The sequence below is a fragment of the Capra hircus genome, chromosome 4 (assembly GCF_001704415.2).
Source record: "Capra hircus breed San Clemente chromosome 4, ASM170441v1, whole genome shotgun sequence".
Lineage (NCBI taxonomy): Eukaryota > Metazoa > Chordata > Mammalia > Artiodactyla > Bovidae > Capra > Capra hircus.
In genome coordinates this window covers 90394138-90408867 of record NC_030811.1, presented here as the reverse complement: position 1 = coordinate 90408867, position 14730 = coordinate 90394138, and positions in this window count along the sequence as shown.

Below are 14730 nucleotides of genomic sequence, written 5' to 3'. Positions count from 1 at the left end.
CTGTAGCACATGAGGCTTCCCTGTCCATCACTAATCAGAGCTTACTCAGACTCATGTCCATCAGGTCAGTGGTGCCATCCAACCATCTCATCCTCTGTCGTCCCCTTCTCCTCCTGCCTTCAGTCTTTCCCAGCATCAAAGTCTTTTCCACTGAGTCAGTTCTTCGCATCAGGTGGCCAAAGTATTGGAATTTCAGCTTCAGCATCAGTCCTTCCAATGAATATTCAGGACTGATTTCCTTTAGGATTAACTGGTTGGATCTCCTTGCAGTCCAAGAGACTCTGAAGAGTCTTCTGTAACACCACAGTTCAAAGGCAATAATTCTTCTGCGCTCAGGTTTCTTTATAGTCCAACTCTCACATCCATACATGACTACTGGAAAAACCACAGTTTTGACTAGATGACCTTTGTTAGCAAAGTAATGTCTCTGCTTTTTAATATGCTGTCTGGGTTGGTCATAGCTTTTCTTCCAAGGAGCAAGCGTCTTTTAATTTCATGGCTGCAGTCACCATCTGCAGTGATTTTGGAGACCAAAAAAATAAAGTCTGTCACTGTTTCCATTGTTTCCCCATCTATTTGCTATGAAGTGATGGAACCAGATGCCAAGATCTTAGTTTTCTGAACATTGAGTTTTAAGCCAACTTTTTCACTCTCCTCTTTCACTTTCATCAAGAGGCTCTTTAGTTCTTCACTTTCTGCCATAAGGGTGGTGTCATCTTCCTATCTGAGATTATTGATATTTCTCCCAGCAGTCTTGATTCTAGTTTGTTCTTCATCCAGCCTAGCATTTCGTATGATGTACTCTGCATGTAAGTTAAATAAACAGGATGACAATATACAGCCTTGACGTACTCCTTTCCCGATTTGGAACCAGTGAAAGAGACTCAGGAAAAGGGAAATAAGAGTTTAAAATTGGAGGAATTGCTACAAAGAGAGGACTTCCCTGTAGCTGAAATGGTAAAGAATCTGCCTGCGATGCAGGAGACCAGGATTCAGTCCCTGGTTTGGGAAGATCCTCTGGAGAAGGGAATGTCAATCCACTCTAGTATTCGTGCCTGGAGAATTCCATGGACAGAGAAGCTTGGCAGGCTACAGTTCATGGGGTCGCAAAGAGTCGGAAACGACTGAGCAACTAACACACACACAAAGAGAGTGCTTGTACCTGGCAATCAGTTACTGGAACATTGCCCCACGCCAAAGCCTGAGTCTTTAAAACAAGGCATTGTGGTATATCAGAAAAAGGCTGTGAAGTCAGACAAATCCAAGTATAATCCTATTTATAATCTCAAATTTGCTCTGTATCTTTGGGCAAACTACTTAGACTATCTGAATGTTATATCTATAATCCATGTGTACCGGGGATACTAAGGCTTACCTTACCTGTTGTGAGAATCACATTCATGTAAAGTTTTTTATCAGATGGATTCTAGTGTTCAAGACTCATATTGCTTCTCTGTTTCTTTTACTCCTAGTCATAAGAGGTAAGAACAGGACAACCTGAAACAGCGTTCAGTGGCCAAAGCTGGAACAGTTTCAGCAACAAAATGAATAGCTAAAATGTTTGATCATAACCCATAGATAAAACAAACACCCATAAGTCTATATCAACATGAATAAATAATTGTTTCTATAAATAAAGAATGGCAGTTCTTCTTTAGAGAAGCATTTCTATCAATAATATGTAACAATTGTTGGGATAAGAAGAGAAATGGCACTAATTAGTAACAAGAACATATACCAAAGTAAAAATCTTACTAGAAAAGGTAAATATAAAGTTAATGAATAAATCACTTATAAGGTCAGTATGAAAGTCAAAAGAAAAAAGTATTGAAATTAACTAAAACTACATTACTTAGGTAAGAAATACATAAAATATAAATATGTAAAAGGTGACATCATACATATTCAGTGTGAAGGAAGTAAACATGTAAAGTTCTGGCATGTGTTCAAGTTTAAGTTGTTACCAACTGAGAACATTCTGTACATAGGATGTTGTATGTGAACCTCACAATAACAACAAAGCAAAAATTTATAGTAAATAACAAAACAAAATGAGAAAGTAATCTCAACATAATACTAAAGAAAGCCATCAAACCACTAAGGAAGGGAGAAAGAGAAGGAACAGAGAGGAACTACAAAAAGAGAAAACAGTTAACAAAATGACAGTAAGTACGAACCTATCAATAATTACTTTAAATGAAATTGGACTGAATTCTCCAATGAAGAGACAAAGCATGGCAAAATGGATTAAAAAAAAAAAAAGACCCATCTATGTTTTACCTATAAGAGACTTACTTCAGAAGTAAGGACACACACAGCCTTCCAGATCAAGATGACAGAGTAGAAGGATGTGTGCTCATCTCCTGCAAGAGCACCAAAATCACAGCTAGCTGGTGAACAGCCATCGACAGGAGGATGCTGGAACCTACCAGAACAAAAGATACCTCATGTCCAAAGACAAGGAAGAAGCTGCAGTGAGACAGTTGGAGGGACACAATCATGATAAAATCAAGTCCCACAGCTTCAGGGTGTTGTTTAGTCGCTCAGTCCTATCCGAACTGCAGGGTGGGTGACCCACAATCTAGAGAACAGTACCGACGAAGTTCTCCCAGTGTTGTAAAGGTTCTGAACCCTGCATCAGGCTTCCCAGCCTGGGGATCTAACAAAGGGAATGGGAATCCCCAGGGAATCTGAGAAGGCCAGCGGGATTTGATTACAAGACATCCACAGGAGTGGGGGAAAAAGAGACTCCAGTCATGGAGGACACAAATAAAACCTTATGTGCACCAAGACTCAGAGAAAAGGAGCAGTGACCCCATAGGAGACTGAACCAAAACTACCTGCTAGTGTTGGAGGGTCTTCTGTGGAGGTGTAAGTTGGCAGGAACTCACCACACGGTTGGGGGCACCAGTTTGGGAAGGTCCCCCATAGTGTATACCTCTTGGAGGTTGCCATTGACCCAATCATAAACAACCATACATAACCCAAAGCAGACTCTAGGGCTGGGCTGCCTCAGGCCAAAAAATTACCAAGAAGGGAGCACAACCCCAGCCATCACCAGATAATTGGATTAAACTTTAATGAGCAAGACCCTGCCCACCAGAGCAAGACCCAGCTTTTCCCACCACCAGTCCCTCCCACCAGGACACTTACACAAACCTTAGGCTCCTCCATCAGAGGGCAGATAGAAGAAGAACCACAGTTCCACAGCGATTAAAACAAAAACCATGCTACACAAAGTTAATCATCATGAAAAAGAAGAAGTTATGTCCCAGATGAGAGGACAAGATAAAACCCCCAAAAACGAGTAAATGAAGTTGAGATAGGCAACCTTCCAGAAAAAGAATTCAGAATAATGATAGTGAAGATGATCCAGAATCTCAGAAAAATAATGGAGGCAAAGCTTGAAAAGATGCAAGAAATTTTTACCAAACAGACACCGATATTTCATGCAAAGATGGGCACAATAAAGGACAGGAACAATATGGACCTAACAAAAGCAGAAGATATTAAGAAGAGATGACAAGAACACAGAAGAACTATACAAAAAAGATCTTCATGACCCAGATAACCATGATGGCATGGTCACTCACCTAGAACCAGACATTCTGGAATGTGAAGTCAAGTGGGCCTTGGGAAGAATCAGTATGAACAGAGCTGGTGGAGGTGATGAAATTCCAGCTGAGCTACTGCAAATCCTAAAAGATGATGCTGTTAAAGTGAAACACTCAGTGTGCCAGCAAATGTGGAAAACTTAGCAGTGGCCACAGGACTGGAAAAGGTCAATTTTCATTCCAATCCCAAAGAAAGGCAATGCCAAAGAATGTTCAAACTACCACACAATTGCACTCATCTCACATGCTTGCAAAGTAATGCTGAAAATTCTCCAAGTTAGGCTTCAACATTATGTGAACCTATAACTTCCAGATGTTCAGCTGGATTTAGAAAAGGCAGAGGAATTGGAGATCAAATTGCCAAGATCCACTGGATCATCAAAAAAGCAAGAGAGTTTGAGAAAAACATCTGCTTTATTGACTATGCCAAAGCCTTTGACTGTGTGGATCACAAAAAAACTGTGGAAAATTCTTCAAGAGATGGGAATACCAGATCAGCTTACCTGCCTCCTGAGAAATCTGTATGCAGGTCAAGAAGCAACATTTACAGTTGGACATGGAACAATGGACCAGTTTCAAATTGGGAAAGGAGTATGTCAAAGCTGTATGTTGTCACCCTGTTTATTTAACTTATATGCAGAGTACATCATGTGAAATACCAGGCTGGATGAAGCACAAGCTGGAGTCAAGATTGCCGGAAGAAATATCAATAACCTCAGATATTCAGGTGACATCACCCTTATGGCAGAAAGTGAAGAGGAACTAAAGAGCCTCTTGATGAAAGGGAAAAAGGAGAGTGAAAAATCTGGCTTGAAACTCAACATTCAAAAACTAAGATCATGCCATCCAGTCCCATCACTTCATGGCAAATAGATGGAGAAACAGTGGAAACTGACAGACTATTTCCTTGCGCTCCGCCATCACTGCAGATGGTGACTGCAGCCATGAAATTAAAAGACACTTGCTCCTAGGAAGAAAAGCTATGACAAACCTAGACAGCATATTAAAAAGAAGAGACGTTACTTTGCCACCAAAGGTCTATCTAGTCAAAGCTATGGCTTTTTCCAGTAGTCATGTATGGATGTGAGAGTTGAACCATAAAGAAAGCTGAGTGCTGAAGAACTGTGATGCTTTTGAACTGTGGTGTTGGAGAAGACTCTTGAGAGTTCCTTGGACTGCAAGGAAATCAAACCAGTCAACCCTAAAGGAAATCAGTCCTGAATATTCATTGAAAGGACTGATGCTGAAGCTGAAGCTCCAGTACTTTGGCCACCTGATGTAAAGGACTGACTTATTGGAACAGACCCTGATGCTAAGAACTTTTGAAGGCAAGAGGAGAAGGGGATGACAGAGGAGATGGTTGGATAGCTTCACCGACTTGATGGATGTGAGTTTGAGTAAGCTCTGGGAGTTGGTGATGGACAGGGAAGCCTGGCATGCTGCAGTCTATGGGGTTGCAGAGAGTTGGACATTACTGAGTGACTGAACTGAACTGAACTGAGAAGAACTAAAGAACAAAAAACAGATGAATGAGACACTAGAAGGAATCAATAGCAGAATAACTGAGGGAAAAGAACAGATACTTAACCTGGAAGACAGAATGGTAGAAATCACGGCAGAACAACCGAGAATAGTCTACCCAGCAAGACTCTCCTTCAGATTTGATGGCAAAATCAAGAGCTTTCCAGACAAGCAAAAGTTAAGAGGATTCAACACCACCAAACCAGCTTTACAACAAATGCTAAAGGAACTTCTCTAGGCAGGAAACAAGAAAAGGAAAACAACTATCTACAGGAAATAAACCCCGAAAAATTAAGAAAAATATAAATTATTAAATGCACCCAGCAGAAAACATAGACTGGCTGAGCAGATGAAAACATGTGCATGTGTGTGCACTTCCACTTACAACATCACTCTGCTTGACCCCCAAATTGTATGTAGTTAATTTTGGTTGTTTTGGTATTGTTAGGTTAATCATGTTCCCATTTTGGTGTGCAATTGTCATTATCTTTTTTCTTTTGTCTGGCTATTAATTGTGAAAACTGATAAACATCTTTCACTATTGTGATTATGTAAATATTACTCGCTTAATACCATTGTATCATGATTGATCAGCAGAAAAATAACAGATTTCTATAATTACCAAAACTACCATTTAATAGAAAAAAACCTGTAATCGCTTTTTAAAATTCATATGCATATCAGAATTATCTTGGAATTTTTTGAAAAATACAAATGCTCAAGTTTCTCCTTTTTGGCCAGAGCTCCAGATATGTCTCTAATGAGCACTCATGTTTAAAGTGCGCTTGACTATATGAGGATCTTTTACTTTTATTTGCTTTGGTTTACTTTTTCTATTTCATATTCAGTACTGCCATTTCATTTAGTTATGTTTTCCAATTTTTACATCGCTCCTTTTTTTTTATATTCTTTCTCAAGCCTTTATCAAGTGTAATAGCAAAGCTCTTGTATACAATATATATAAATAATACGTATAATATATGTATTTTAGGAAGCTTTAAAATTTTTGCCTAACTAAAAAATTTATGACATTTTGATTCAACTTGTTTGACTCATTATGAATAGAATGCTAGATTTTTATTTTAAAATAATAGATATGCAACAAGCAACAAAAATTTACTGTATAGCACAGGGAACTGTAGTCAATATCTTGTAATAACCTGTAATGGAAATTTTCAAAAACAATGTATGTGTATATGTATAAGTGAATTACAAAAAAAGAAAATAATTCTACCTTTTGAAATTTGATAATGGTTATCTTTTTGCCAGTTTTCCTAAATGTGCTGTGGACACCTAGTAACAACATATGACAGAATTTTAAATATATTTGTGTAGGATATGAGATTAATATAAATAGAAATAGAAAGGTTATATTTAAAATATTAATGACATCATTCAAGATGCTTCTATTCTTATTTTTACTGCATTTGATAAAGTATTCTCAGAAAAATGTTATTATGTCTCACTATGATTGTATATTTTTTTCCTTTTTGCTTATATTTCTTCTGATTTTTGCTTTATGTATCCTTGTTTCTTTGTTGTTAGGTGTCTGATGGTTTATGATGTCTATCTTCTTTGTAAACTGTACCTTTCATCATTACAAATATTCATATTTATTTCAGAAGTAAGAAGTAAGGACAGAAGAAGTAAGGACACACAGACTAAAAGTGAAGGATGGAGAAAGACAGTCCATGCAAATAGAAACAAAAAACCTGGTGTAACTCAAATAAAATACTTTAAAACAAAGACTGTAATAAAAGACAAAAAAGGCCATTACATAATTATAAAAAGTCAGTACTGTGGAAAGATATAAAATATATAAGATGTTTATAAAATATGTATGCATCCAACATAGCAACATCAAAATATATAAAACAAAATTAATGGACCTAAAGGGAGAACTTGACAACAATACAATAGTAGTAGGAGAATTTAACATCAATGATCAGACAATATCAGTAAGAAAACATTGATTTAAAATCACATTACATATAATCACAATAAAATGGCATATTACACCAGATGGACTGTATAGATAAATTCAAAGCAATCTATCCAAAAGCAGCAGAGTAAACATCTTCTCAAATGCACATAGAACATTTTCTAGGGTGGATCACATGTTAGGCCCCAAAAATGTCCCAGGAAATTCAAGATCATTATAATGATAGGGAAGCAAATTTTCCAACCACAATGGTATGAAACTAAAAGTCAGTTACAAGAAGAAAACTAGAAAAAAAATGTGGGGATAAACAACATGCTACTGAATATTCAGTGGGTCACTGAAGAAATCAAAGCAGAAATTAAAAAAAAAAAAACCTAGATACAAATGAAAACAGAAGTGCAATATACCAAAACCTATGGATGACAGCAAAAATTTTACAACAGAAGTTACTAGTAATACAGGTTCACCTCATTAAATAATAAAAACCTTAAATAAACGATCTTTCTTTTCATTAAATATCTAGAAAAAATAAAGCCCAAAGTTAATAGAAAAAAGAAAAAGTAATAAAGATCAGAGTGGAAATAAATAAAATAGAGACTAAAAAGATAATTGAGAAGATCTGTTTCTTTAGATTTAGGCAACTAGCTCTTCTTAGTTCTTTGAAAAGATTTTTAAAATTGGCAACATTTAGATAGACTGACCAAGGGGGAAAAAAGGGTTAAAAAAAATCAGAAATGAGAGAGAAGTTGTAACTGATACAATGAAATGCAAAAGATCACAGGACTCTACTACAGACAGTTATATGCCCACAACTTGGGCAACATAGAAGAAATGAATAAAGAATAAATTTGTAGAAACATACAGTTTTCCAAGACTGAATCATGAAGAGATGGAAAATCTGAATATAAATAAATTCAATCAGTAATAAAAACCTCCCCCAAAACAGTCTCAGACCAGACAGCTTCACTGTTTAATTCTATCAAACATTCAAAGAAAATTTAATACCTATCCTTCCCAAACTCTTTGAAAAAACTTAAGAGGAAGGAATCCTTCCAAACTCATTTTATAAAGCTAGCATTATCCTGATAACAAAACCAGACAAGGACACCACACACACACACACACACAAAAAACATTAAGGTCAGTAGACTTGCTGAATACAGTTGCAAATATTTTCCAGAAAATAGTAGTAAGCCAAATTCAACAATACATTACAAGGATCACACACAGTGATCAAATGGGATTTTTCCCAAGGATGTAAGGATGATACAACATCAATATTGTAAAGTAAAATAAAAAATAAATACAAACAAATGAATCAATATATACACCACATTAACAAAATGAATGATAAAAATCACATCATCTCAGTAAACTGACAAAAAGCATTTCACAAAATTCAACATCCATTTATGTTAAGAACCTCTCCACAAAGTAGATATAGAGGGAGCATCCTCAACATAATAAAGATCATTTATGACAAACCCACAACTCATACTCTATTCAGGGGTGAAAAGTTCAAAGCTTTTTCTCTAAGATCAGAACAAGAGAAGAATGCCCACTCTCACTGTTTTTATTTAACGTAGTATTGGGAGTCCTTGCCATGACAGTTAGGCAAGAAAAATAAAACAAGAAGTATCTAAATAAAAAAGGAAGAAGTAAAATCATCACTTCATATATGACTGGTGCTATATACAGAAAATCCTGAAGATTCCACTTTAAAAAAAGTTAGAAATAATGAATTCAGTAAAGTTACAAGATATAAAACCAGTACACTGAAATCTATGGCATTTTGATACACTAATAATTAATTATCAGAAAGAGAAATTAAGAAAAGAATTCCATTTACACCTGCATCAAAAAAGATAAAATACCTAGGAATAAATTTAACTAAGGAGATGAAAGACTTATACACTGAAAGTGGTAATATACCATTAAAAGAAATTGAAGAAGATACAGATAAATGGAAAGATATAGTTAACTCATGGATTAGAAAAATTAATACTGTTAAAATGTCCATACTGCTGAAAGTAGTCTACAGGTTCAGTGAAGTCTCTATTAAATGTCATTTTTCACAGAGCTGGAACAAAATTCTTAAATTTGTACAGAGACACAAAAGATCTTGAGAAGCCAAAGCAATGAGAAAGAAAAGCAAAGCTGAAAGTATCATACTCCCTGACTTCAGACCATATTACAAAGTTATGATAATCAAACAGTTTAGTAAGGGCACCAAAAAAAAAGGGGGGGCACACAGATCAATGGAACAGAAGAGAGCCAAGAAATAAATCTATGTTTATATGATCAGTGTATCACAAAGGAGGCAAGATTATATTATGGGGGAAACAGTCTTTTCAGTAACTGTTTTTGGGGGAGATGGGCATCCATATATAAAAGAATAAAACCAGACCACTCTCTTACATATAGAAAAAATTGACTCAAAATGGATTAAAGGCTCCAATGTAAGACCCCAAACCATAAAATTCCTGGTAGAAAACATATGTGGTGAGCTACTTGAAATCAGTCTTGGCGGTGTTTTTCTGTATCTACCTCCAAAAGCAGGAGAAACAAAAGCAAAAATAAACAGAATTACACCAAACAAAAAACTTTAATGCAGCAATGGAAACTGTCATTACAATTAAAAAGCAACCTAGTGAATGGGGGAAGATATTTTGAATTATGTATTCAATAAAGGGTTAATACCGAAATATATGGAGAACTAATACAACTTAACAACAAAAAACAAACAAATTCTTAAAAAGAGGAGCTAAATAGGCATGTTTTCCAAAGAAGACACACAAATGGCCAACACGTGTATGAAAATGGTCAACAGCACTTACCATGAGGAAAATGCAAATCCAACCACAAGATATTGCCTTATACCTGTCAGAATGGTTGTCTTCAAGAAGACAGGAAAAAGCAGTTGTTGACAAGGAGGCTGAGAAAAGGGAACTTTTGTGCCTTGTTGGTAGGAATGTAAACTGGTGTAGCCACGACGGATAAAAGTATGGAGATTCCTAAAAAAATTAAAAGTAGAACCACCGTGTGATCAAGCTATTTCACTTCGGTGTACTTATCTAGAGAATATGAAAACACTAATTTGAAAGGAATATATGTGCCCCATCACAGCATTGTTTATAGTAGCCAAGATATGAAAGCAGTGTAAGTATCTGTGGAAAGTTGAAGGGGTAAAAATGATGTGATATGCGCATGTGCACACACACACACACACACACACACTATGGAATATTACTCAAGCTTAAAAAATGATACCTTGCTTTTGTGACATAAATATACCTTGAAGATATTATATTAATTGAGATAAATCAGACAGAGAAGAAAATTCCCATGAAATAACCCACATGTGAAATCTTAAAAACAAAACAAATGAGCAAAGAAAACAAACTCATAGATATAGAGAACAGTTGCGTGGTTACCAGAGGGGAATAGTTTTGTTGGGTGGGTGAAATAGGTGGACATCAATTGTATGGTTGTTGTAGTTTAGCCGCTAAGTCATATCCAACTCTTTGTGACCCCATGGATTACAGCACATCAGTCTTCCCTGTCTTTCTCTATGCTCAAACTCGTGTCCATAGAGTCGGTGATGCCATCCAACAATCTCATCCTCTTTTGCTCCCTTTTCCTACTACCCTCAGTCTTTTCCAGCATCAAGCTCTTTTCCAGTGAGTCAATTCTTCACATCAAGTGGCCAGAGTACTGGAGCTTCAGCTTCAGCATCAGTCCTTCCAAAGAATATTTAGAACTGATTTCCTTTAGGATTGACTGGTTTGATTTCCTTGCTGCCCAAGGGACTCTCAACTGTCTTCTCCAACACCACAGTTTGAAAGCATAAATTCTTTAGCATTCAGCCTTCTTTATGGTCCAACTCTCACATCCATACATGACTACTGGAAAAACCATAGCTTCGACTATATGGACCTGTGTCGGCAAAGTGATGTCTCTGCTTTTTAATATGCCATCTCAGTTTGTCATAGCTTTTCTTCCAAGGAGCAAGCGTCTTTTGACTTCATGGCTGCAGTCATCTTCCACAGTGATTTTGGAGCCCAAGAAAATAAAGTCTGTCACTGTTTCCATTGTCTCCCCATCTATTTGCCATGAAGTGATGGGACTGGATGCCATGATCTTAGTTTTTTGAATGTTGAGTTTTAAGCCAGCTTTTTCACTTTGGTATTTCACCCTTGTCAAGAGGCTCTTTAGTTCCTCTTCACTTTCTCCCATTAGGGTGGTGTCATCTGCATATTTGAGATTATTGATATTTCTTTCGGCAATCTTGATTCCAGCTTGTGATTCATCCAGCCCAATATGTACTCTGCATATAAGTTAAATAAGCAGGGTGACAATATACAGCCTTGACATACTCCTTTCCCAGTTTTGAACCAGTCTATCATTCCACGTCCAGTTCTAACTATTGCATCTTGATCAGCATACAGGTTTCTGAGGGGGCAGGTAAAGTGGTCTGGTATTCCGATCTCTTTAAGAATTTTGCTGTGATTCACACAGTCAAAGGCTTTGGCATAGTCAGTAAAACAGAAGTAGTTGCTTTTTCTATGATCTATGATTTGGCATTGGAGAAGACTCTTGAGTGTCCCTTGGACTGCAAGGAGATCCAACCAGTCCATTCTGAAGGAGATCAGTCCTGGGTGTTCTTTGGAAGGAATGATGCTAAAGCTGAAACTCAAGTACTTTGGCCACCTCATGTGAAGAGTTGACTCACTGGAATAGACTCTGATGCTGGGAGGGATTGGGGGCAGAAGGAGAAGGAGATGACAGAGGATGAGATGGCTGGATGGCATCACCGACTCGATGGACGTGAGTCTGAGTGAACTCTGGGAGTTGGTGATGGACAGGGAGGCCTGGCGTGCTGTGATTCATGGGGTCGCAAAGAGTCAGCCACGACTGAGCGACTGAACTGAACTGAACTGAAAGCAGAATACATCCTCGGAGCACTGTAGGATACCATCTGTTCTAAAGGAAAATAAATCCCCAGAGAATAAAGCCAACACAGGGAAAGGTAGATTTGACACATGGTACACAGAAGGAAAAGAGAGAGAGAAAGAGAGAAGATTGGAGAGGGTGGGCAGTGGATAAAGAAAGAAGAGAGAAAGACAGAGACAGGAAGAAAGAGAGCAGGACAGAGAAGCCAAGGTTTCTGTGAACACGACACGAGAGCCTTCCATCTCTGTTTGAAGTCTGCACTCTTCTGTTCTTGAGTCACACACCCAAAGATGATTCCTGTTTTTCTTCAGCTAGATGAGATTGTCAGTCTGTCATAGTGAAAAACAGACATCTTCTTTGTCAGTTATACCTCAATAAAGTGGGGAGGAGAGATATGATTTATCATTTGTAATAAGGAAATAAAGGAATAGCATTCATGGCAAAAAGCATTTTAAGAAACATCTCATGATGGGCATGATCTCTTTATGTGTCTCATCAGATAAAAGAAGCCTCTAAGCTCTATGTCAACCTTTCAGCATGCCTTTGACCGTGTAGTAGATCAGGTTGTGAAATCTAAGTTCATACTCAATCACAATTTTTCAACCAGGGCCTCCTCTACAGATAATTCCATAAAAGTAAAGTTGCTTTTGAGCCTAGTTTCTCTTCAGTGTTGCCCTATACAAACAGATTTTCATTGCTTATGTGCAAAGAAGAAAAAGATAATCTGATACATTTATTAATACTTAAAGATCAATGATTTACATTTTACTCCTTCTGATAATATGACTGTGTTTCATAAGGTTTAACATCAGTGTTTAATCCAAAGAAATGAATGTATAATGGTAGAATTACAAGGGCTGTAGCATGTGGATGGGAAGATACTTTCTGTTAAGGAAATTACCCTCCTTTTTATGTGAGGAACTCTAAAAGTGACATTTTAAATATCAAAAGCTTCGGCATCTGTTTACATTATTTAAAATTCAGACGAGTGGTCATGCAAGGGATCAACTCATTCTTTGTTTCTTAGAATAGAATAAGGCGTATAATTTCACAAAAATAATTTACAATTATTTATTTCAAGTTCCTTCAAAATCTGGACACATTAATGTCCCAATTCCCTTTGACTTATTGCCCTTGGGGACTTTAACCAGCAGGTCATTCTTCACCATCCAGGCGTATGAAAGATCATAAAATCAATGTTCAAGCCTTAAATCTAAATTGTTCTTAATTAAAATAGTATCATGTTTATGATTTTGGTTCATTTAAGCCAAGTCATGCCAAAGGACACTAAACAAATGGCTAGTTTACACAATTAAATAATCAAAACATCTAGTAAAAATAAAAAGAACATTGACATCTGAATTTCTAGAGGAGGTAAAGGATAATCCAGATATGCTTTAGACACATTTCCATCATACACTCCAGTAAAGATCAACTTTCGATGTTCTCCCCTACTCGTGATTTGGATCATTTTTTTTCTTCATCCCCCTCCATTTTTCATTCTTTTTTCATTTTTCCTCCTCTATCTCCTCCTTCTATCATCCTTTCCTCTTGCCACTTCCTTCAGTTTATTTGGTTAGCATTTATTGGGAAGCTAATCAGTTCCAGGCACTAGGCTAAACACTGGGGATTAAACATAAAAAGGCAGAGTGCCTGCTGTAGTAGTTTTCTATTGCTCAGTAACAAATTACCACAAATTTAGTAACATAACACCCAGTCATTAGCTCCCAATTTTGCAGCAGTTGTATGTCAAAAGTCCAGCCTGGGAGAGTCTCACCAGGCCAAAATCAAGGCTCAGATCTCAGGTACGGATTCTGAGGACAAATGTATTTCCAAATTCATTCATGTTGTGGGAAGAATTCATTTCCTTGCCATTATAAAACTGAGGTCTTCAGTTTCTTTGCTGTGTCTCTTCCAGGGCCTCTGTCAGCATTTTTCACAATCAAAAGTCATCCACATTTCTTTACACATGACCTCTCCATCTTCGAATGGAGTGTTGGATACCCCTCGTGCATTGCATCTCTCTGCCTTCCTCTTAAGTCAACAGCTAAAGAAAATTCTGTGCTTTTAATGGGCCTCCCTGGCTAATCCCATCTTCCCATATAACAAAACAATCTCAAGATTGATAGCTCATCATATTCACAGATAGGCAGGACATTTGTAGAGATCCATTGCAGAAATTCTGCCCACTACATCTGCCATCATGGTGCCCACAAGCTAGTGAAAACAGGAAAATTATATAGCATTACAATAATTATACAAGAAAGAATAGTATAACAAAATGTGGTATGTATCATAAAAAGGAAAACAATTCTGATTCATGCTACAACATGGATGAACATTGAAGACATTGTGTAAAGGAAATAAGCCAGACATAAAGGACATATATTGTATGATTCCACATATGAGGTACCAGAATAGGCAAATTCATAGAGACAGAAAGAATAGACTTTACCAGGGGCTGAGGGAAAGGAGAACGAGTGAGATATTGTTTGATGGGTACAAAGTTTCTGTTCAGGACAATGAAAACATTCTGGAAATGCATAGCATCATTAATATACTTAATTGAACTGAATTATACACTGAAAAGTGGTTTAAATGGTAAATTTCATGTTTTGTATATTTTATCATGGTAAAAGAAGATTAAAATGTTGAAAAAATATAGTAGGAACATAGGAAAAGAACAGCATAAGCTATTTC